The following is a 23,571-nucleotide window of genomic DNA, read 5'->3' as shown; positions in this document are numbered from 1 at the left end:
GTGTTTTTACACTGTTACCCTGCCTCTCCCAAGTGCCAAAAACAATGAATTTTACTCATAATTCATAAGTTTTTGACCTTCCCTCTTCCAAAAGATTGGTGGCCACTCTTGTCTCAAACAAGAGTTGAACCCTCAAACCATCAAGCCAAAGGAAAGCTCTCAAATTCATCAATAAGTTGGTGATTCTTCTCTTTTCCATTTATTTTATGGTTTTTATGGTTTTCTATGCTTTTTGTCTTCTCTAAAATTGCAAGTGATGTTATGCCTCATTGCAAAAGGCATTCCCCTCTCTTCTCTAGTAAATCCAACCATTCTTTATCCTAGGTGAATGATTAATGAATAAACTCAAGTTTTTCATAATGTTTAATAAGTAGAAAAATGTTAGTTTAGAATGATTTAAATACTCTTGATGCATTTCTAATTAATTTTAGAGACTTAAAATTGAAAAATGGTCAGCCATACAAAGGAGGTTATGGTAAAATTTTTCAAAAATTTGGAAATAAGTATTATCTTTCATTATTCTAAAAGAGTAATCCTTATGAATTCTATATTCTAAAGTGTCATTTTCATGCATAGAAGATGCATTTTGATTATTTGTATAAAAGAAATTTAGTTTTATTTTATAAAAGTATTACTTTTATTATTATTGAATTTTATGCATAAAAGATTATTTTTTATTATAAAAGTGTTACTTTTATCATATTTGATTTTTATGCATAGAGGTATGCATAAAAGATTATTATTTTATTGTAAAAGTGTTACTTTTATCATATTTGATTTTCATGCATAGAGGTATGCATAAAAGATTATTATTTTAATGTAAAAGTGTTACTTTTATCATATTTGATTTTCATGCATAGAGGTATGCATAAAAGATTATTTTTTTATTATAAAAGTAATACTTTTATCATATTTGATTTTCATGCATAGAGGTATGCATAAAAGATTATTATTTTATTGTAAAAGTGTTACTTATATCATATTTGATTTTCATACGTAGAGGTATGCATAAAAGATTATTATTTTAATGTAAAAGTGTTACTTTTATCATATTTGATTTTCATGCATAGAGGTATGCATAAGAGAATAATTTTTTATTATAAAAGTGTTACTTTTATCATATTTGATTTTCATGCATAGAGGTATGCATAAAAGATTATTATTTTATTGTAAAAGTGTTACTTATATCATATTTGATTTTCATGCATAGAGGTATGCATAGAAGATTATTATTTTTTATTATAAAAGTGTTACTTTTATCATATTTGATTTTCATGCATAGAGGTATGCATAAAAGATTATTATTTTATTGTAAAAGTGTTACTTTTATCATATTTGATTTTTATGCATAAATGGGTGCATAAAAGATGTTTTTATATTAAAAGTGTGATTTTCATCATAAATGATTTTATGCTTAAAATAGATGCATAAGAGAAATTCTTTTATTCTAAAAGTGTAATTCCTACTAAATTGGATTTATGAATGGAAAGATGCATAAAGAATTTTTTTTAACCCAAAAGTGTTATTCTCATCAATTTTAATTTTATGCATAGAAAGATGCATAAAGAAGTCTATTTTTCGTTCAAAAGAGTTATTTTCGTCAATTTCGATTTTATGCATAGGAAGATGCATAAAAGATTGATTTTTAATTCAAAAGTGTCATTCTCATTTAAAATGAATTCATTCATAGGAAGATGCATAAAAGAATGATTTTTATTTCAAAAGTGTTATTCTCCTTAAAATGGAATTTATGCATAAATAGAAGCGTAAAGAAATCTTATATAAAAAATTGAGAATTCTCTTGTATTCTATAAATAGATATGAGGATGTGAAACGAATCATATAGATGAAAATGAACGATGAATAGATGGAGATGTATGTATGTGAAAGAATGGATGTAGTTATATGTACGTAAAAGAAATGATGTAGATATGGATGTATGGATGTGGATGTATGTGAATGTGAATGTGGAATGTGGATATGGATGTATGGATGCGGAAGTAGATGTTTGAATGTGAGTGGGGATATGAAGGTATAAATGTGGATGTGGAAATGGAAGTATGGATGTGGATGTGGATGTGGATGTATGAATGTGGATGTAGATGTGGATGTAGATGTGGATGTATGAATGTGGATGTGGATGTATGAATGTGGATGTAGATGTGGATGTATGAATGTGAATGTGGATTTGAATGTATGAATGTGAATGGGGATGTGAATGTATGAAGTTGGATGTGGAAATGGATGTATGAATGTGGAAGTGGATGTGGATGTATGAATGTGAATGTGGATGTGAATGTATGAATGTGGATGTGAAAATGGATGTATGGATGTGGATGTGGAAATGGATGTATGGATGTGGATGTGGATGTATAAATGTGGATGTGGATGTGGATGTGGATATATGAATGCGAATATGTATGTGAATGGATATGAAGTCGATATGAACGAATGGATGAGATGAGATGCCAAGTAAATCAGAATGTGAAATGAATAATATAATATGTGAACGAATGAGATGTAACGAGAAATGGATGTGATGAGACGTAATGTAAATTAAGAAAGATAGGAATGGATGTTATGTGAAGTGAATGAATCTGATGAGACTCGGGATGGAAAATGATGTATCTGGTCAAGAATGGATACACCTATGAATTGGGTTTGGGTTAAGTAATATGGATTGATGTGGAACAAACTGGAAAGATATGAATTCATTATAGAAACTGTATTTGTGATCTACTTGTAAATGACTGTTTTATGTCAAGAATGCTGGGGAAGCATTTTGACTATCTTGAGAATGTGGTTTGTGAAGACCTACCTGATAAAGTTGCAACTTCTGTACAGAGAGTCAATGGAGGACGTCTCGCGTAGCAAGGTCGGCCGAGGTCTTGACCAGCCTCGTTTCGATTTAAATGGTGAGCTTCCGGTACGGTGGATGAGGGACCAAGGAAGCGGCCTACGAGTGAAGCGCTAGGTGACCTGCGAAGGATCCTAGAGGGTGCTGACCATACGGTGCTCGGGCTCTAGGTCGCCGAAGATACCCACACGTGGTTGATCTTGCTGATCTTCAACGGATATTCCATCTTGATTTTTATAAGTGATTATATTACCGAGTCCTATGAACTAGGAACTATTGAAAAGGCCCCTAAGTGAATAGGCGTGGTAAGCGTTCTGGTTTCCAATGATGCCATAGATACTCTGATGAAGGAATGATTGGAAATTAAGATTCAACCGGATATTTTGGAGGATTGTGATCAGTGACACTGTGGTTTCATTAAATGATTCTTTTAAAGATGACTGAATCTGTGAAAAAGGCACTTTCATATTGGGTGTGTAAGTGGTGTGACTAGTTTTATGTTTGCATGAACATCCGACTAGAGGGCATGGGAACTCTTTTCCCTGGTACCCGGGACAAAACCTAACCAAATTCCTAATTGGATCCCATCACTACAGTGGTTGGGTGGTTGGCTAACCCATGGGACTGGATAGGGTTAGGCTGGACTGATGGATCCGTAAATCGAGACTCAATTTCTGTTTAGTTCGATAGATGAAGTAAATCCCAGATAAAAATTGTTCTATGGAAAAGAATCAATGGCTGTGCCTCTCAATGAGGAAAAAAGCGTTGATCTCTATGATCCAAGTACAGTCTTTTTTCCTAATCTGACTATGGGACTTATGGGTTCGGTCAGATGAGATCAGTTAGTTAAGGCTTTTGACTACGTTAGGGAAAAGTTATCCTGGTGGAATCGCCCGTGCTTTTTGGGCAAGAGAAGTTTTTCCGAGTTCGGTTGGGAAGAATCGAGGAATTAGTCACCTGTCCGGATATCCGTGGGCGAGGCCCGGAGTGTGGGACCCTGCCCCACGCAAGATGTGCTACTTCCGCTGCTAGCACCCCGAATCCGTTGTGCAGTGGGGATGGGGATCTCATAGTTGGTATCAAAGCCAATTTGGCTAATGAGGATCAACCGAGAAGCCAAAAATGTCAAAAATTTATCAAGAGGCACTAAAAGGTTGTAATTGTGTGATAAAATTCATACAATTTGCTATATTCAAACTGAAATTCGTAATTTGGTAATTGGGTCTTCAGATGTGGAAGTAACTTAATTGTATGGAATCCCTAACTTGCTTGAGGCCTTGACATGATAGTATTTACCTTATAATTCCAAGGACCGTGACTACCCTTATATACCGAGGGTATGACTGCATCTCTTTACTGGCAGTATATACGAGTAAATCTAAGATTTGAAATTATAAGCATTAATGCTATCCACATGATGAATTCGAATGTGGTGGATACGATTTTTAAATTCTGGTTGAGAACTGATAAGTTGATTTGGATTCTGATTGAAAAAAGATGATCCTTGAAATTTGGTTGAAATGTAATAAGCTGAGCAAAACTGCAATGAGGATGAATGGGACGAGTCCCTGTGATAATGTTCGTAGCTAGAATGATGTTAATGACTTTAGCCAATCACTATGAGATTAGTGGATTGTGCTGGCAGATTGCTACTATTAACTTTTGATCAGTGGATCAAGTTAAGGGATGATAACTTAAAAATCTGAAGAATTGAAATTCCCATGGAGTATTGTTTAGATAGAAAAATTCAGTCTGATGGACCTAGATGTTCATAAAACTCTTCATAGTTCGCAGCCTGGACCTTTCAAGGGTGAAGGGGAAAACTTGGGCGAGGCTGTAGAGAGGTGGATCGAATCAATGGAAGAATACTTCGATGTCACCAGGTACAATGAGAAGAGCGAAATGGCTCTTGCAAGGCTAAAGATAGTGGAGACAGCTAGAGTGGCATGGAGAAACCACTGCGAGACAAACCGTCTCGACCGAAATACCCAAACCTGGACCAATCTCAAGGCTTACCTCAGAAAGAGGTTTTGTTCCCCAGGCTTTCTTGAAACTGAGATGAATGAGTTCTTGGAACTAAAGCAAGAAACCCAAAAAATTGAAGAGTACCATCAGGCTTTTGCCCTTCTCCTTAAATATTCCCCTCAATTGGATGAAGAGCAACTGATATGGCCAGGTTCATTCTGGGAATGAACGAGCCATTAGATACTTTAGTCAAGAATTCCAAACCTATTTCCATGGCCAAAGCAGTTCGGATGGCAAAGGATTTTGCCAAAGCCTTTGATGTCAAAGTCTCACCAAAGCCAACACCATCACCTTTCAAAAGGTTTTTATTCCCAAAAGGTGATTCCAACCTTCCTCCGCCTAAGAGATATCAGGGTCAAACCCAGGATATGGGAAGTTCCAGAATGGAAGAAATGTCCTTTTCCCGAAACTCAATTCCCTGGATTTCAACTTCAGAAGTTCCACCCTTGAACAAGAGAGTGAAATGCTATAACTGTCAAGGATTTGGACATCGCAGTATGGATTGCCCAACTCCTTTTGGATCAAGGTTTTCAGGGCAGGGAAATTAGGGATCAAGATTCCAGACTCCAGCCCCTTCCTTCGAGAGAGTAATCACGGTTCTATCCGCCAAAATCAGGGAAATCCTAGAGGTAGACCCTCTATCCAACCTGCAGTTTCAATTCAAAGTAATGCAGAACCTCCGTCTCAAAATAGGGGAAGTCAAAGAGAGTTGTTCCCAAATCGGTCGTCCACTTCCAAGGAAGATGAAAGAGATCATACTCCACCTGCGAGATGAGGACATCTCGCGTTTTTAAAGTGGGATAGAATGTAAGATTCCTCCCCCAGCCTCTCAGGATGTCCAGTATCTTCCCTTGTAGTCAAATCCCTCTTCAGAAATATAAAAGATCTTGTTTCTATCAGTTTTGGCCTAGAGAGAGAAAATCTTCTAGAGAGTGGTAATTCAGCTTTTAAATGTTTTTGAATGGAAAAATATCTCTTCTTATTAAAATAAATTTCCCTGAAACAGAAGTTCAAAAAGATTTCCAGAAGGTGCATTAGAAATTAAGTATAATCTGTTCAAGAGGCATTATCTTGGGGGTGAAGATTTTTTTGAAATTTTAAATTAAGGTTCCTATGGACCAATAAGATTCATCCAAATGTAGGGAGGAGATAAATGAAGAAATAAAAGAAAAATCCCCCAAAAATGAGTAAATACTCACATAAGATGAAGAGTTGACTAAGGACAAGCTCAATAGCTAAAAAAGGGAGATATTTAGAAGTAATGATGCATTTTTGACACCTCTGCATGGGGAAATTCCCCTCATGAAGGAGGCGCCTATTTCACATGATTGAATGAGTTTTAAACTCCCAAATAATGAGATATTTTCATCTCTCCTCTCTCCTGTTTCAACTAGATCCAAAAAGTGAGCAAAACTGACCTAAAAATGGTCAAAAATTGACCAAACTGATCTGGAAAATTCTAGAATTGGTTTGCTTGGTTAGAGGCTCACTTTTTCCTATAAATAGAAGCCCTCCCCTTTGTTGAAACTTAATAGTATTTTTGCATTGTTACCCTGCCTCTCCCAAGTGCCAAAAACAATGAATTTTACTCATAATTCATAAGTTTTTGACCTTTCCTCTTTCAAAAGATTGGTGGCCACTCTTGTCTCAAACAAGAGTTGAAACCTCAAACCATCAAGCCAAAGGAAAGCTCTCAAATTCATCAGTAAGTTGGTGATTCTTCTCTTTTCCATTTATTTTATGGTTTTTATGGTTTTTTATGCTTTTCGTCTTCTCTAAAATTGCAAGTGATGTTATGCCTCATTACAAAAGGCAATTCCCCCTCTTCTCTAGTAAATCCAACCATTCTTTATCCTAGGTGAATGATTAATGAATAAACTCAAGTTTTCATAATGTTTTTCTTAAATAAGTAGAAAAATGTTAGTTTAAAATGATTTAAATACTCTTGATGCATTTCTAATTAATTTTAGAGACTTACAATTGAAAAATGGTCAGCCATACAAAGGAGGTTATGGCAAAATTTTTTAAAAATTTGGAAATAAGTATTATCTTTCATTATTCTCAAAGAGTAATCCTTATGAATTCTATATTCTAAAGTGTCATTTTCATGCATAGAAGATGCATTTTGATTATTTGTATAAAAGAAATTTAGTTTTATTTTATAAAAGTATTACTTTCATTATTATTGAATTTTATGCATAAAAGAATGCATAGAAGATTATTTTTTTATTATAAAAGTGTTACTTTTATCAGATTTGATTTTTATGCATAGAGGTATGCATAAAAGATTATTATTTTATTGTAAAAGTGTTACTTTTATCATATTTGATTTTCATGCATAGAGGTATGCATAAAAGATTATTATTTTAATGTAAAAGTGTTACTTTTATCATATTTGATTTTCATGCATAGAGGTATGCATAAAAGATTATTTTTTTATTATAAAAGTAATACTTTTATCATATTTAATTTTCATGCATAGAGGTATGCATAAAAGATTATTATTTTATTGTAAAAGTGTTACTTATATCATATTTGATTTTCATGCATAGAGGTATGCATAAAAGATTATTATTTTGATGTAAAAGTGTTACTTTTATCATATTTGATTTTCATGCATAGAGGTATGCATAAAATATTATTTTATTATAAAAGTGTTACTTTTTTCATATTTGATTTTCATGCATAGAGGTATGCATAAAAGATTATTATTTTAATGTAAAAGTGTTACTTTTATCATATTTGATTTTCATGCATTGAGGTATGCATAAAAGATTATTATTTTAATGTAAAAGTGTTACTTTTATCATATTTGATTTTCATGCATAGAGGTATGCATAAAAGATTATTATTTTATTGTAAAAGTGTTACTTATATCATATTTGATTTTCATGCATAGAGGTATGCATAAAAGATTATTATTTTTTATTATAAAAGTGTTACTTTTATCATATTTGATTTTCATGCATAAATGGGTGCATAAAAGATGCATAAGATAGATGCATAAGAGAAATTCTTTTATTCTAAAAGTGTAATTCCTACTAAATTGGATTTATGAATGGAAAGATGCATAAAGAATTTATTTTAATCCAAAAGTGTTATTCTCATCAATTTTATTTTATTCATAGAAAGATGCATGAAGAAATCTATTTTTAGTTCAAAAGAGTTATTTTCGTCAATTTCGATTTTATGCATAGGAAGATGCATAAAAGATTGATTTTTAATTCAAAAGTGTCATTCTCATTTAAAATGAATTTATTCATAGGAAGATGCATAAAAGGTTGATTTTTATTTCAAAAGTGTTATTCTCCTAAAATGGAATTTATGCATAAATAGAAGCGTAAAGAAATCTTATATAAAAAAATGAGAATTCTCTTGTATTCTATAAAAAGATATGAGGATGTGAAACGAATCATATAGATGAAAATGAACGATGAATAGATGGAGATGTATGTATGTGAAAGAATGGATGTAGTTATATGTATGTGAAAGAAATGATGTAGATATGGACGTATGGATGTGGATGTAGATGTGCATGTACGGATATGGATGTGGATGTATGTGAATGTGAATAATGATGTGGAATATGGATATGGATGTATGGATGCGGATGTAGATGTATGAATGTGAGTGGGGATGTGAAGGTATGAATGTGGATGTGGAAATGGAAGTATGGATGTGGATGTGGATGTGGATGTGGATGTGGATGTATAAATGTGGATGTAGATGTGGATGTATGAATGTGAATGGGGATGTGAATGTATGAAGGTGGATGTGGAAATGGATGTATGAATGTGGAAGTGGATGTGGATGTATGAATGTGAATGTGGATGTGAATGTATGAATGTGGATGTGAAAATGGGTGGATGTATGGATGTGGATGTGGAAATGGATGTATGGATGTGGATGTGGATGTATGAATGTGGATGTGGATGTGGATATATGAATGCAAATATGTATGTGAATGGATATGAAGTCGATATGAATGAGTGGATGAGATGAGATGTCAAGTGAATCAGAATGTGAAATGAATAATATAATATGTGAACGAATGAGATGTAATGAGAAATGGATGTGATGAGACGTAATGTGAACGAATGAGATGTAATGAGAAATGGATGTGATGAGACGTAATGTAAATTAAGAAAGATAGGAATGGATGTTATGTGAAGTGAATGAATCTGATGAGACTCGAGATGGAAAATGATGTATCTGGTCAAGAATGGATACACCTATGAATTGGGTTTGGGTTGAGATGTAATGAGAAATGGATGTGATGAGACGTAATGTAAATTAAGAAAGATAGGAATGGATGTTATGTGAAGTGAATGAATCTGATGAGACTCGGGATAGAAAATGATGTATCTGGTCAAGAATGGATACACCTATGAATTGGGTTTGGGTTTGGGTTTGGGTTAAGTAATATGGATTGATGTGGAACAAACTGGAAAGATATGAATTCATTACAGAAACTGTATTTGTGATTTGCTTGTAAATGACTGTTTTATGTCAAGAATGCTGGGGAAGCATTTTGACTATCTTGAGAATGTGGTCGTGAAGACCTACTTGATAAAGTTGCAACTGCTGTACGGAGAGTCAATGGAGGACGTCTCGCGTAGCAAGGTCGACCGAGGTCTTGACCAGCCTCGGTTTGCTTTAAATGGTGAGCTTCCAGTACGGTGGATGAGGGACCAAGGAAGCGACCTACGAGTGAAGCGCTAGGTGACCTGGGAAGGATCCTAGAGGGTGCTGACCATACGGTGCTCAGGCTCTAGGTCGTCGAAGATACCCACACGTACGTCGTGGAAGATATTGGAATAAGGAGTAAGAGTTGTTTTCTGAAATCGGGCATGGATCTGGTTGATTGACCTTGCTGGTCCTCCAAAACGGATGAGTCCATGGCTCTTTTATATGGATCTGTTGGTTGATCTTGCTGATCTTCAATGGATATTCCATCTTGATTTTTATAAGTGATTATATTGTCGAGTACTATGAGCTAGGAACTATTGAAAAGGCCCCTGAGTGAATAGGCGGTGAGCGTTCCGGTTGCCAATGATGCCATAGATACTCTGATGAAGGAATGATTGGAAATTAAGATTCAATCGGATATTTTGGAGGATTGTGATCAGTGATACTATGGTTTCATTAAATGATTCTTTTAAAGATGACTGAATCTGTGAAAAAGGCACTTTCATATTGGGTGTGTAAGTGGTGTGACTAGTTTTATGTTTGCATGAAGGGGGCATGGGAACTCTTTTCCCTAGTACCCGGGACAAAACCTAACCAAATTCCTAATTGGATCCCATCACTACAGTGGTTGGGTGGTTGGCTAACCCATGGGACTGGATAGGGTTAGGCTGGACTGATGGATCCGTAAATCGAGACTCAATTTCTGTTTAGTTCGATAGATGAAGTAAATCCTAGATAAAAATTGTTCTATGGAAAAGAATCAACGGATGTGCTTGAGGAAAAAAGTGTTGATCTCTATGATCCAAGTACAGTCTTTTTCCCTGATCTGACTATGGGACTTACGGGTTTGGTCAAATGAGCTCAGTTAGTTAAGGCTTTTGACTACGTTAGGGAAAAGTTATCCTGGTGGAATCACCCGTGCTTTCCGGGCAAGAGAAGTTTTTCCGAGTTTGGTTTGGAAGAATCGAGGAATTAGTCACCTGTCCGAATATCCGTACCAGCATACGTAGGACACCGCATAAAACATGTAATGCCTACATGTAAGGCATGGTGCAAGGGGATGGAACTATAGGTAGAATAGGTCCATAAAGGTGGCTTCACAGCATCTCTCCCCTAGTTGTGCATAAAAATAGCATGAGTGGGTTTGGAAAGGAGAAATACTAGTACCATTCTTGGCAATCCGGGTCCAGGATAGGGTCACTCATGTCGGTCCACGAAGTCTATGCACATGCCTGTAGTCAGAACACGTACTTCATTCTTTTATTTGGTATGTGCTCCTTCTCATCATATTATTATTATTATTATTATTATTATTAATTATTTGTATGATTCATTGGATTTTTAGTATGTGTATAGTTGTAATATTGATGTACACTATTGGTTCAAGCTATACTGTCATGGGTTAGCTTTTTACAACAAGTTCCCTCTTGATATAGACATCAACTTTGTCAAGGATAAAAACAAGGAGGGTAAAAGTAATGATATTAACATAAGCCCCCCCTATCTGCTTTTTCTATCATACCTTAACCTCGTGGAAGGTATTGTAGGTTTTTTGTAACTACCCTTCCAACTTTTCTCCATCAATGTTTGTTAGCTAGGAGCACCCTTTGTTATATGTTGTAGCAGTTCAACTTTTAGCTTTAATGGTAGTAGTAAAAGGCTCTTGTAAGAATTAACGGAGCTTACAGGTTTGCCAATATAGATGAGCAATGGAGTTGACACTTGCATAGCGGGTCGCTCTAGGGAAACCAATGGGGTTGGGGCTGGGATAGCCAACAATCGTTTCGTAATCTTTAGTGATGTAGAGACTTCACCATCAATCACCACGTCTCGTGTGATAGGGTTTATCTTTGGGATCGAGACTTTTTTGGGCATTGGTAGTGAAGGTTCTTTGGGTGTTGGTAGTGAAGGTTCTTTTACAATAGCTTTTCCTTTTAGTTGGCATTTGAGCTATTGAAGCCTTTATCCATCATTGATGAGGAGATTTGGGAATTTTTAAATGGCGGCACTAAGACTAGTGGTATACTTTTATGTTTTACCATCCAAATACAATGGTTATCCTTATAGTAGCCTTGAGATTTTAATAAGCATTTGGGGAGCCATTTTCGGGTAACTAGTAACTTTGACTTCCTACAAAGATTCTTGTGTTGAGGTCCTTCTTTTTGTTCGCTTGAGGTGGTATGGATTGAGAAATCTTGGGAACCCATTTGAAGGTAGATTTGGATTGCCACTTTGTAGCTCGCTATATCTATTTGTTCTTTTGATATGCAGGTGTTTGGTGTGTAGAGGTGAAGAATCGAGAGGTTTTTTAATATTGGAAGTGGAGGGGGTTTCCATAGATTTTGTGGATGTTGAAGCTTCCTTCTCTTTGCAACCCTCAATAATAGTGAGAGATGGCAGCGGTTTATGAGTAGATTGTTTAGCTGTGGTTTCACCCTCAGAGACATACCCTGTCACGCCACCCAGTCAATCATACATCATGCAACCTTAATCCATCTATGACCACGTATTATTGGTTCAAGTAATGTTCTGGTAGGCATGACCAAAAATTCTACCACCAGTTGCTTACTGCTATCACAATATATCTCTATTTATAATAGCCCAAGAACCTTGGTATTTCTACCATGGACAGCTTTCACCTTTAAGGAGGTATCTACAAGTTGGGGTTTTCCCATTCCATTTATTGAAGGAAAATTAGATTATGATTAGCTCCCATATCAACCAATGCATTATATAGCACTTTACTATAATGGCTACGCAATTGAATGGATGTGTGTAGAGGTGCTGTTTTTTGAACTTACTACCATTAAGGAATTTCAACTCCATCAAGCATTTTGACACATATAGTACCTTGTGGTATAACTTCACAAACCCTAAATGGTCCCTTTCTAGTATATTTAAGCTTTTTCTCTTCAATACGGAACCCATACATTAGTACAAGATCTCCTGCCTCGATCTCCTTGTCCTTAATATTTCAATCAAACCACTTCTTTCTTTGATACTTTTCTATCAGGATGCACTGTATTTTGTCTCTCATTGGTGAGTTTTTCTAAAACAAATAACCAATCAGCCAATTCATCTCACCATCAAGCTGTTCGCTTAGAGCTACCCTTAAGCTAGGGATCATGAACTCCCAAGGAATTACTGCAAATCCATACACCATCTTAAAAGGCATGCAACCAAGTGCAACTTTGTATGATGTGCAATAGGCCCATAAAGTTGTTGTGAGCTTGGACTCCTAGTCAATCCATTGAGCTTCAATAGTCTTGTTAGTATTGAAATAAGAACCTTGTCGGTGCTCTCTGTTTGGCCATTTTCCTATGGGTAATATGGCATTGACTTATAGTGAGCGATCATGAATGTGTTAGTGAGATTTTTTATAGTGAGCGATCATGAATGTGTTAGTGAGATTTTTTATTACATCATTGATAAAATGCTACATTGATCACTAACTAGCTCAAATGGACATCCAAAGCATGTAATGATGTTCTCATAGAGAAACTTAGCAGTCGTCATGGCATCTTCTTTTCGTAAAGCTCTTGCTTTGAAGCGTGTTTGTGTGCCAGGTGCACCAAGACTAGAATAGGGTCAATGAAATCTAAGACCCATTTTTCAAAAGGTTGGTTGACCTTGACAGGATGTAGTGGCATCATGTCCTTCTTATGTGGCTTTTCACAACATTGGCACTTGTTACATTGTTAATCCCATTTTGGATTAACAAACATGATCCTCCAATTGAGGACATTAATAAGTATCATGAAACAACACTATAAAAGTTGTACATTATGAGATATTGGGCACCCAAGGCCTAGTTAAGTTTTGGGCACCCAAGTGTGAATAAAGGCCAAATGTATATAAGGCATTTTCTGATAATGAAAAGACACAATCCCCTTTTGTGCTATAGAGATCTCTTCCTTGTATCTTGAAGAGATTGAGAGAGAGAGCATTCTAGAATTGTTCCTCTTCTATGCTTGTATGATTCATGCTTATGTGGGAGAGTGAGAGAGAGTGATTTCCTTATGCGACGGTGCGAGCGACTCTATGGTGACAGCGTGGAGGTGGAGCTTGGAGGTTTTGAGCTTAAAAAGTGAGCTTGGAGGCCTTAAGGGACTCAAGTTCAAATCATTGGTAAGTGCCCTAGTGATCTATTGCCCATCCTTTAGGTGAATGCATTGAGTTCCCTCTTGGAGGTGTGGTAGCCCATAACATTTTTGGTGCCACTGAAACACCTTTATTTCTTCCTTTCTCTTAGAGTTTCATCTCCCATTGCATAAGCTTCATGATTGCCCTTGCATTTTGGTAGTGCATTGTGTAGAAAATGAATGGATAAGATTTGTGTGGAAGTAAGAAATCCTGTTAATTGGTTGTGTTGTTGTGTATGTGTGTGGTGGAATGGTCTTAGAATAGAGCTTCACTATTTTTAATTGTTAATTTTGATAATTGCATCATTTGAAGCATCAACGTGAATGAACAAGTTGGTGTGAATGAACAGGTTGGTGTTTGTTTTCTTCTTTTCCAAAAATTCACAAAAACAAAAAACATAAGGAGCCATTGACTATGCCGTGAACTTGTATTCCACTCCTTAGGCGTGGCACAATCATCATTTTGGGATCCGTTGGATAAGTATTTTGCACCCAAAACCATAACATTCGAAGCAAAAAGTTTCCACGTGAAACGGTAGAAAAACATTCACGCCATGAACTTTTTCTACAACTTCACGCCGCGAATTGCTCCGAACATAAGCATCACAATTAACGCCGTAAATCATGGGATTGCCTTGCCAAAACTAGGTAACCTTATCATGACGCCTCTGATGCCACGAATTCTGACAAGATTTAGAATCGTGAAAGTTCAAAAAAACATTCATGCCATGAACTTTTTCAGAACTCTTCACAACGTGAACCAATTTGTTCACAACGTGAGCCAATTAGAAAACCTTCACGGCGTGAATCCTTTTTTATCACAACATGAACTTTTCCTCCAAACTCACGATTTAGTCCAACCAACGAACGGTTAGGCTAAGGCCACAAAGGTCAGTAAGGGAGGGACGCCTACAACAAGGACGAGGGGTTCTGACCCTAAAAGCAAAAAGTTTTAAACACATGAAAGTGCATAAAAATGTTCGACGTGAACCGCTTTCTGACAATTCACGCCATGAACTATTCTCTGCAATCTCCCGACCTCAGAAATAGAGTGATAGAATCAGATCAAAATTAAATTGGGTCAACAAAGTAGCTTATCAAATCATACATACATGCACTTAAGATCTGGAAAGCTCATCGGAGATGATCTTACACACCTAACGATAGTGCATCCAATCACCCAGGATCTTCTTATCAAAAAAGTGTGGGTTCAGGTTATTTAGCAAGCACACACCTGAGTGTCTTAAGGAACCTAGCCACCATTGAAACTAGTAGTGAAGAATCCATGAAAGAAGGACTGAGGTACCATAGGGAAAATTTGGACTCAAAAAGGGGCCTTGTAAGAGATCCCTTGGGATGGTGATGTGGACAAAGCAAGCCAATAAATCCACATATAATATTGGAGGGCACGTGCGTCGTTTTTGAGTTCTTTATTCCATTAACTGACATGTAGGGTGTTTTTTAATTCAAAACAATGCATCTTGAGTATAGTTTTTTATTCCCACTATGGTGCCTTATTTTATTGAAAAAAGACACCACTCTCTTTCTTCATTACACTTTTGAATGTAACGAAGCCAACTCTGCTAACCGAACTTAGTCCCTGCAACCCATCATCTTGCATTGTCTCCCTCATTGTCTTCCCGATTGCACAACCACTACCACTCCAAATCCGAGTTTTTTTGAGCGGGAGGTTTTTGATTTTCTCTTCTTCTCAAGGCGGCAAGTTTTGAAAAAGGATGGAAAAGTATTTGTTTTTCATGCGCCATACCTGCATGTGCATGAATAACAATTCCATTTCTTACCTTTTTCAAGTGAGGGTTGTGCTTACAAGTACTCTGTACATTTGGGTTCATCCAGGATACCAACAAGTTTGTTTGATGGACAAGGAGGTATTATTTAGTGATGTTGTCTTTTGGTTTTAATGAAGCAATCTTCTTCACGGGAGATAAGTGTAATATCTAAGGTTTTTTTTGGTTAAAGTGTGAGTTCATTATGCTTTTTGGTGTTGTTAAAGCACAGAACAATGCAATGGAACCTGTGCAGCAAAAGAGGAAAAAGGTGGACATCCACTTCCAAGTAGAACCCGATTATGCTCCCTGCTGTAAAAGAAATTGGTCTAGGCCAGCATGCGAAGCCCGCATTACTGAGCTTCGAAATGAAGGAAAGAAAAACATGGACCTTTGGTTGGATGGTAGTATTTACCCACCAGATCCAACCTCCTCTCAATCTCCATCATTCTTTGGGTTGACAAGTTTCTTCAAGTTTGTGTGTGAGGGTGAAAATGGATTGCTTGGGTATTGCAAAAGACTGTTTGGCCAATGTCAAAGTATCTTTGAAAGACATTTGAGTGATAGAGATGCCAGGATAAAAATGCTTGAAGGTGCGAATTTTTACTTGGCATCGATCACAACAGCTTTGCAAGCTTCAAACGAGGACAAGGCAAAAGTTTGTGCTGGGTTACAAAAAGAGTTTGATCATTTGCAGCAGACTATTTGTAAGATGCAGGACACTATAAAGGAGAAGAATGAAATTTTGGCAGTTCGAGAAATCAACAATTTCACATTGGAGAGTGAGAATGCACACCTTCGAAAACAACTTGAAAAGTTCAACAGAAAATTGCAATATTTGAAAGACACGCCATTAGGTGCTCGATTACGCAAGAGAAAGATCAAACCATTGGAAGAACTCAATGTTGGAGGTGGCCAATGGAAGCGTCGTGTAAAAGCTTGCAGGTATTGGGATCTATAATTTCTTTGAGCTTAAATTTCTTTGAGCACTCACTTTCATTTTCATCTTTAGTTCCTTTCTTGGAGATGAGGGATTGGGTGTGGGGGTGGTATAGTTAGATGAATGGTGGACTGAAATAGCTATCGTTGTTGCTTCAGGATGGTAACAGATGTTGTGGGTCCAAAAGAGCAAGGTTCTGATATATTTGGCAAAGTTCTGACAAGAGACATCATGGAGTCAGCAATACAGCATCCTAAGTTTGCAAGACTTCGATCAGACATAGCAAAGCAATCCTTGCAAGAGGTGAGTGAAGCATTCACGCCTGCAGATGCACAAGGTATATGTGACATGGCTGGTATAAGCACAAAGTCTTACAGGATGTTGTTTAATAAAGTAAAAGAGGGTTTCAATTGCAAGCTTGGAAAAAAGACAGTAATTCCCATTCCAAAACCATTTCACGTAAACAAAGCTCGAAATATTCTCAACTTGGGAATGGTCGAACTTGTTGGAGAGCCTTGTCACGTGTCTAGCACATTGACAGTGACTAAAAAGAGCGGGGAACAGAAAATTATAGAGCTTACAGAGTTCAACAATTTCATCATGGATGTTCGTAAATTACAAATGGCTATGGTGAAATTTTATGACATCAGTGTACATGAGTGCAATGGAAGGCTGAAATTTGTTTTGAAACTTGATGAGAGTGAGGTGATCAAAGGACAGAAGCTGGAAAGGGTTAGCATTACTTTAATGAATAGAGCTTTGGATGCAAGTATCAGTAATGCTGATGAGAAGCACTTTAGTGTACAATCCGAAAATGAGATTTGGTGGCTGGCTGCATTTGAGGTGACGTGCTATCCATTTTTAAATAAAGAATATTATGTTGCTATCCTCTTGTTATGATGTTGTAGACAATCTAATAGTTGTTGTTAATAGGTTCCAACAGAGACCCATGAAATTCTGAAGTGGTACTTCAACCAGACTGAGCTTCCTTCCACTATCCAGCAGCAGTCGAATGGCGAAAAGCTTTATGTAGAAGGATATGGTGAATATGAGGTTGAATGGCACCTGGCTGCAGATCTTAAAACCTTGAAATGCATGTTTGGTATTTCCCAAGGAGCAATGGCCAAGTATCCTTGCCTGTATTGTATGACCGAACGAGGTGTCTCCAAAGGAGGAAAAGAGAGAGAATGGAAATGCCCAAATGCAATCAGTAATAGGCGTGAACCCCCAAATCGTGATGCTCCAGGAGTGGATCCTACTTGGGATCCAATTCTTCCTATCCCTTTGATCAGAGTTCATATTTGTGTTTTGCATGCGCTGGTTAGAATAATTGAGAAACTAGTCTACATGTACATCGAATTTTCATGGAATATGAAACCAGCAGTAGAGAGTGAAAGAACTATTAAAAAAATAGAGCAAGTGCTTTCAGATGCAGGTTTACATTGTGGTCAAGTGAAGATTGAGAAGGACTTGAGAAGATCAGGGAAGACCGGAAATGTTCCTAGCAAACCATGTTTTGGAGGTGCAAAAGCCAGAAAGTTCTTATCTAATCATACCCAGAGAGGTCATCTGGGTACAGATTTTGAGGTGTGGAGGAAGCTTCATGCAGCTGTACCTGACCGAGGCTCTTCAGGACAAGCAAGGGTGGCAAAGGCCAAAGCGTGGTTGGCGCTTGATCGCCTAGCACCTTTGTTGCAAAAAGCAAGGTTTGAAGATGGGGATGTTGAGAAATTTGAGGCAGTTGTGACAGAGTTCTACACTAGCTATGAAAAGGCATGGGGTGCGACAAACTTGACACAATACATGGTTATTACTTGAAAACCTACAGCTTTGAGTATTTTTTGTTGTTCAAAAAATATTGTACGATACTAAATGTCTTGTTGTTGTTGAGCATTTGTAGCACATTTTGCATGCACATGGAACCTTCTTTGCGGAAGAGTTTGGAAGCCTTGGGATTTGGTCTACCCAAGGCATGGAAAGATCTCATTGGCAAGCACGTTGTGCCTATCAAAGGGCCACTCAACATGGAGGAGGAATAAAGAAAAGTAATCCCATGAAGCAACTATGTCAGTGGTGGTATAGGCGGATTCAAGTGAGGGCTCGTGTGAAGATCAAACATGCTGAATCAGCTGTGTCATGTGCAATAAGAAAGGTTCAGGCTGAACGGAGACGTTCAATATATGTCTCCTCACAGGGAAAGCAGAATCATGCTGAATGGCTAAGACAACGACAAAGACAGGGCAGAGTGTGGAAGAAAATTGATCATTGAAATATATATTGTAAAACAGTGATGTAACCGAGAAAGATTTTAAAAGAACAAGAGCTTTCATCTATGTCCCATATAAATGTTTCCAATATATATACATTTCATAGTTTGCAATGGTAAACAAGAAGAGTATTGAGAAATATGACGAAACTTCTGAGAAACTGGAACAATCTAAATTTGTTAATCTTGATCAGAGACTTCCCCCAGCCGAGCCTTTTTTGTTGACGTTTCTGCATCATCTTCTTCATCCTCTATTAATGGCACAAGAGGGACCATTGGTCTTGCTGTTCTAAGAAGATGCTTCTTCCCGCAATCACTCAACAGATTGGGATCTGTGATTCCACATGCCAACCCGTAAGCAGCATATGTTAAATAATATTTACATCTTAACGAATATACTCCAGGTCCCTCTCCAAAAATTCGAACAGCTGCTTGCCGCTCCAGAAGTATTGCCTTGTTTGCATTCAGCCTTACGTGGTAGCCACCTAAATACCTGGATAAAGTCTTTATCGCCATCAGAGGAAAACTGGCGTTGTCCTTCGAGTAGCTAGCGTGGAATATCACAATTTGAGGGAATTTTAGGCGGTGTATATATGTTCCTAGTGTCGAATCGTGGCCCAATCCCGCCATACGCTTGCCTGAAGCACGTTTGAGGAATGTGTCTTCATATATTTCCAACTGAAAAATAAAGGAGCATTAGCCAGAAACAACATCACCAAACATTTCAGGACAAAGTTAATAAAGCCAAATCCAGAACAAAAAAAAACTAACCTCTTGGTTCTCATCTGCTTCAAGCAAGGCGTCTTGCCATAAATTAGTGCTCGAACTAGGAACGTTTTCCGCTGACTTGTTTGGCACATCCCTACACCCTCCCATGTTGGTGATATTCAATCTGTCCCTTGCTTCTTGTAGCTCTTCCTCTGTGGCATCTTTTCCTTCATATCTAAGGGCATCAGCATAGATCATATTTAGTGTTGCTGCAGCAGAAAGGAACTCAGTGTCTTTTATATGGCTATCCACTAGTAGGTACTTGTCTATACCATCATCATCTACAAAATTGTCATCGACCTCCAGATTCTGGGCTATGAAAGCTATGCACTGATCTTCCCTTAAGTTAAATACACGTTGTATGTCTGTCAGCAATATATACTCTGAATCTCCTACTTGGTAGGAGGGGAGTAATGGCGTTGGAATGGGGGAGGAGTCATCTGATTCAATCACAAGCTGACCTACATCACTGTTTTGTTCTCTAACTGCCTCAATATCAACCACCGAACTAAGCTTCCTCTCTTCTTCAACATTGAACTCCTCAATGACATGAGGAGTGTCCTCCTCTTCAGCAGCATCCTCAGCGGTGGGACTTGCCTGACGAGAAATCGTGTCTTCACTTTCAATTTTTGCAAGCGGCTCTGTACCTTCTTCATCTGTTAATTGCACGTTCATGTGCAAGAAGCATAAGAAGGCGTAGGAGTATTCCATCAAGCGGCACTTTCTTTTGTGAAAAGGGCAAAGCAAGGCTCTCTTCTTGTCACATGGCACCTTGTGCCAATCCCTGTTTAACCTCTGCTTCTTATCCGGCGAAACCTTGAGATTAAAATGAATGTGACTTTTCCCATCAATCATCATTGGTTCTTCATTTGTGAGCTCGTCAAACTCTTGCTTTGCCTCTTCGAAGTATCCATGATGGCTAGACAATGTTTCCTCCAGAGAAAAATCGCTATTGAACATCAACGAAATTGCAGGGTGCAAATCATGATGTCGACATTTGTACAGGAAGTCATATAATAGAGTTGCAGGAGTTTCTTTGATCTCTTCGTCCACATCAAATTCGACTTGAACTTGCGACATGGCTGAATTCAAGTCTGTAGAAAAGACATGGAAAATATTAGTGCAGGCAATGAATCAAGAGACAGTCGATCTTAAACAACAAATCTCTGTGGTGTAAATGGATTCAACATAACGCGAGAGGAGATGCCAGAGGAATGCAGGTATTCCTCCTCGCATTGTAGTGAATCTATTTTCCCTAACGCAAATAAAATCACAGCTAAGTCAAGGACCTCTTCTCGCATTATGGTGAATCGATTCACCATAATGCGAGGAGGAGTATTGTGCTTCCTATGGGACCTTCGCTCGCGTTGTGGTGAATTGATTCACCGCAATATGACGACTTTATCATCCTTTGGAAACGCCTCTAACGTTATGGTGAATTAAAAATAAAGATAGTTCTCCAGTACCCATACTGAGAGAGGAGGTGTCAAACGAATTAAAATACTCTTCTTCGCAGTCAATTCACCATAAGGCGAGGAGTCATAGGTTTTCAATTCACCTTAACGCGATGAAAAGACAAAGCAAGTAGTTCTCCTCGACTAAAACCAAAACAACGAAATAACAAAAGAAGAAAATGTAAATGGATTCAACATAACGCGAGAGGAGATGCCAGAGGAATCCAGGTATTCCTCCTCGCGTTGTAGTGAATCTATTTTCCCTAACGCAAATAAAATTGCAGCTAAGTCAAGGACCTCTTCTCGCGTTATGGTGAATCGATTCACCATAATGCGAGGAGGAGTATTGTGCTTCCTATGGGACCTTCGCTCGCTTTGTGGTGAATTGATTCACCGCAATATGACGACTTTATCATCCTTTGGCAACGCCTCTAACGTTATGTTGATCTAAAAATAAAGATAGTTCTCCAGTACCCATACTGAGAGAGGAGGTGTCGAACGAATTAAAATACTCTACTTCGCAGTCAATTCACCATAACGCGAGGAGTCATAGGTTTTCAATTCACCTTAACGCGATGAAAAGACAAAGCAAGAAGTTCTCCACGACTGAAACCAAAACAACGAAATAACAAAAGAAGAAAAAAGCACAAAGGAGATAAAAATACCAGGAAAACGAATTGTACACAATCGTCGCAGGAGATGGAGATGAAGGAGGTTGGAGGTTTGTCTTTGACGTTGGATACAGGAGGATGATTGATGAAGGAGGGTTGGAGGAGATAGTCAGTCGTTGATGGAGATGAAGGCCGTTGGTGGGATAAATGAGAGGCAATAAATGAGATGAGTATCCTAGAAAATCCGTCTTTAATGCTACGCAACACGTCAGCGCCGCGTTTTCAACCGCCATTCCATGACTGCCACGTGGCATCCCGCCGTGTACCTAGCAAAAGAGGCAATAAATGAGATGAGTATCCTACAAAATCCGCTTTTAATGCTACGCGACACATCAGCGCCGCGTTTTCACCCGCCATTCCATGAATGCCACGTGGCATCCCGCCGTGTACCTAGCACGTGTACAAGGTATAAAGTTTAATCAAAGCCCTTTTTAATGCTATACGACACGTTAGCGCCGCCTAGTCGCCCTGGCAGCCCGCCAGCACGTGTGTTCGCTCTAAAGACTAATCAAAGCCGTTAATCACGCCACCTTTTCGTCCTCTTATCGATTTTGCCTTGTCCGTCCTCCTGCTTGCCTCCAGCTGACTTCCGACTACCGCCACAGTACTGAGCCGACTTTCCAACACCTGCACGACAGTCTCCATCCATTCACAAGCAAGAAATGTAAGTTTTTGTATAATACTTGATTGTTTTGTAAGTTTCTTGTATATTGCTTGTTTGTTTTGTTTTTTCTTCGACTGTTTGCCCTGTGCCATTGTTTATTCTTCGACTGTTTGCCTTCTGCCGTGGTGACTCGATTCACCTTAAAGCACACGACGGGCCATTAGAATCTCAATAAGCTCCATGTCTTATGGTGGATCGAATCACCAAGGGAGAAGGCAAACGTAAGAGATTCGCGAAAATCGATTCACTATAACGCGAGGAGGATTGTTTTGCTTTGACTGGCCCTTAGACTCGCGTTATGGTGAATTCACCATAACGCATGACCAAAGGGCAAAGGATTCACGATAATCCACCTCTTATTGGTGTCAATTAAATCACCTCCTACACGACAGTCTCCATCCATTCCCACTCATAGAATGTGATGAAAGTGTATTACTTGATTGTTTTTTGGATAGTTACGTTCTTGCTGCCCACGCACACAGGGTGACAGTAATGGACAAAGATTTTTTCAGCCTTATAGCCCTTCGTTTCAGATACGATAAGTCACTTAGACCAGTTACGTTTACTGATGAACGAATGTTACAAATTTTGGATGTCCGGCCTGTACAAAAAGTGAGAATTGAAGAGGTGACCGAGGGAGGTCCAGATCATGAGCATCAGACTCGGGCAAATTTAATGACAAGCGCTCAAAGGGAACATCAAGCTGCAATGCTTGCATTGCAAGCAAAAAGGGAAAATGTTCGAGCACTCCACGCCATGAATCGGGAGGCGCTGCAATTTTTGTTGCCGGAGTTCTATGTACCCTTTAATATTAGAGGGCATAGATGTTATTTCCCGATTCATGCTGAAGAAATCAACATTTTGTTTGATCCCAAAACTGAAGTCAACGACAAAGTGCTCAGATGTATTTTAAGGTATACGCTTTTCTCTGTCCTCCCACAATTTTTCATTCTTGGCTCTTAAAGTTGATGCCTCACTCTTGATATGTTTCCTTGTGAAGTTTTGTTATTTCGCTATTGCCCGAGGATGTACAGCAACGAGTGTTCCAGATTGATTCACTGGTCTCAACACTGTTGGTAGTAGAGGCAGTTCCGTACCTCGATGTGCTGAACTGGTTTCGGGAGGTCCAGCTGGACGATGCCCGAGTATTTTTTTTGGCATATCATGAAAAGTGAGTTTGTCTCTCTCTCTCTCTCTCTCTCTCTCTCTCTCTCTCTCTCTCTCTCTCTCTCTCTCGCATGATGTTTATAGGAATCACCGTACACGAGTTATGTAGTGCTTCCTTTGGATTGAAACTAATAGAATTCT

General features: G+C 38.0%; 1 pseudogene; it reads left to right on the top strand.

Annotated features, from left to right (window-relative positions):
* The window catches only part of LOC147608702 (uncharacterized), an 88,959-nt pseudogene that overhangs the window by 53,792 nt on the left and 11,596 nt on the right, over nt 1-23,571 (top strand).

Source organism: Cibotium barometz, chromosome 52 (assembly GCF_041138505.1).
Source record: "Cibotium barometz isolate CiBa-2024 chromosome 52, ASM4113850v1, whole genome shotgun sequence".
NCBI classification, from domain to species: Eukaryota; Viridiplantae; Streptophyta; class Polypodiopsida; order Cyatheales; family Cibotiaceae; genus Cibotium; species Cibotium barometz.
Note: the sequence above shows the minus strand (reverse complement) of the source record. Positions and strands in the feature narration are given on the sequence as shown.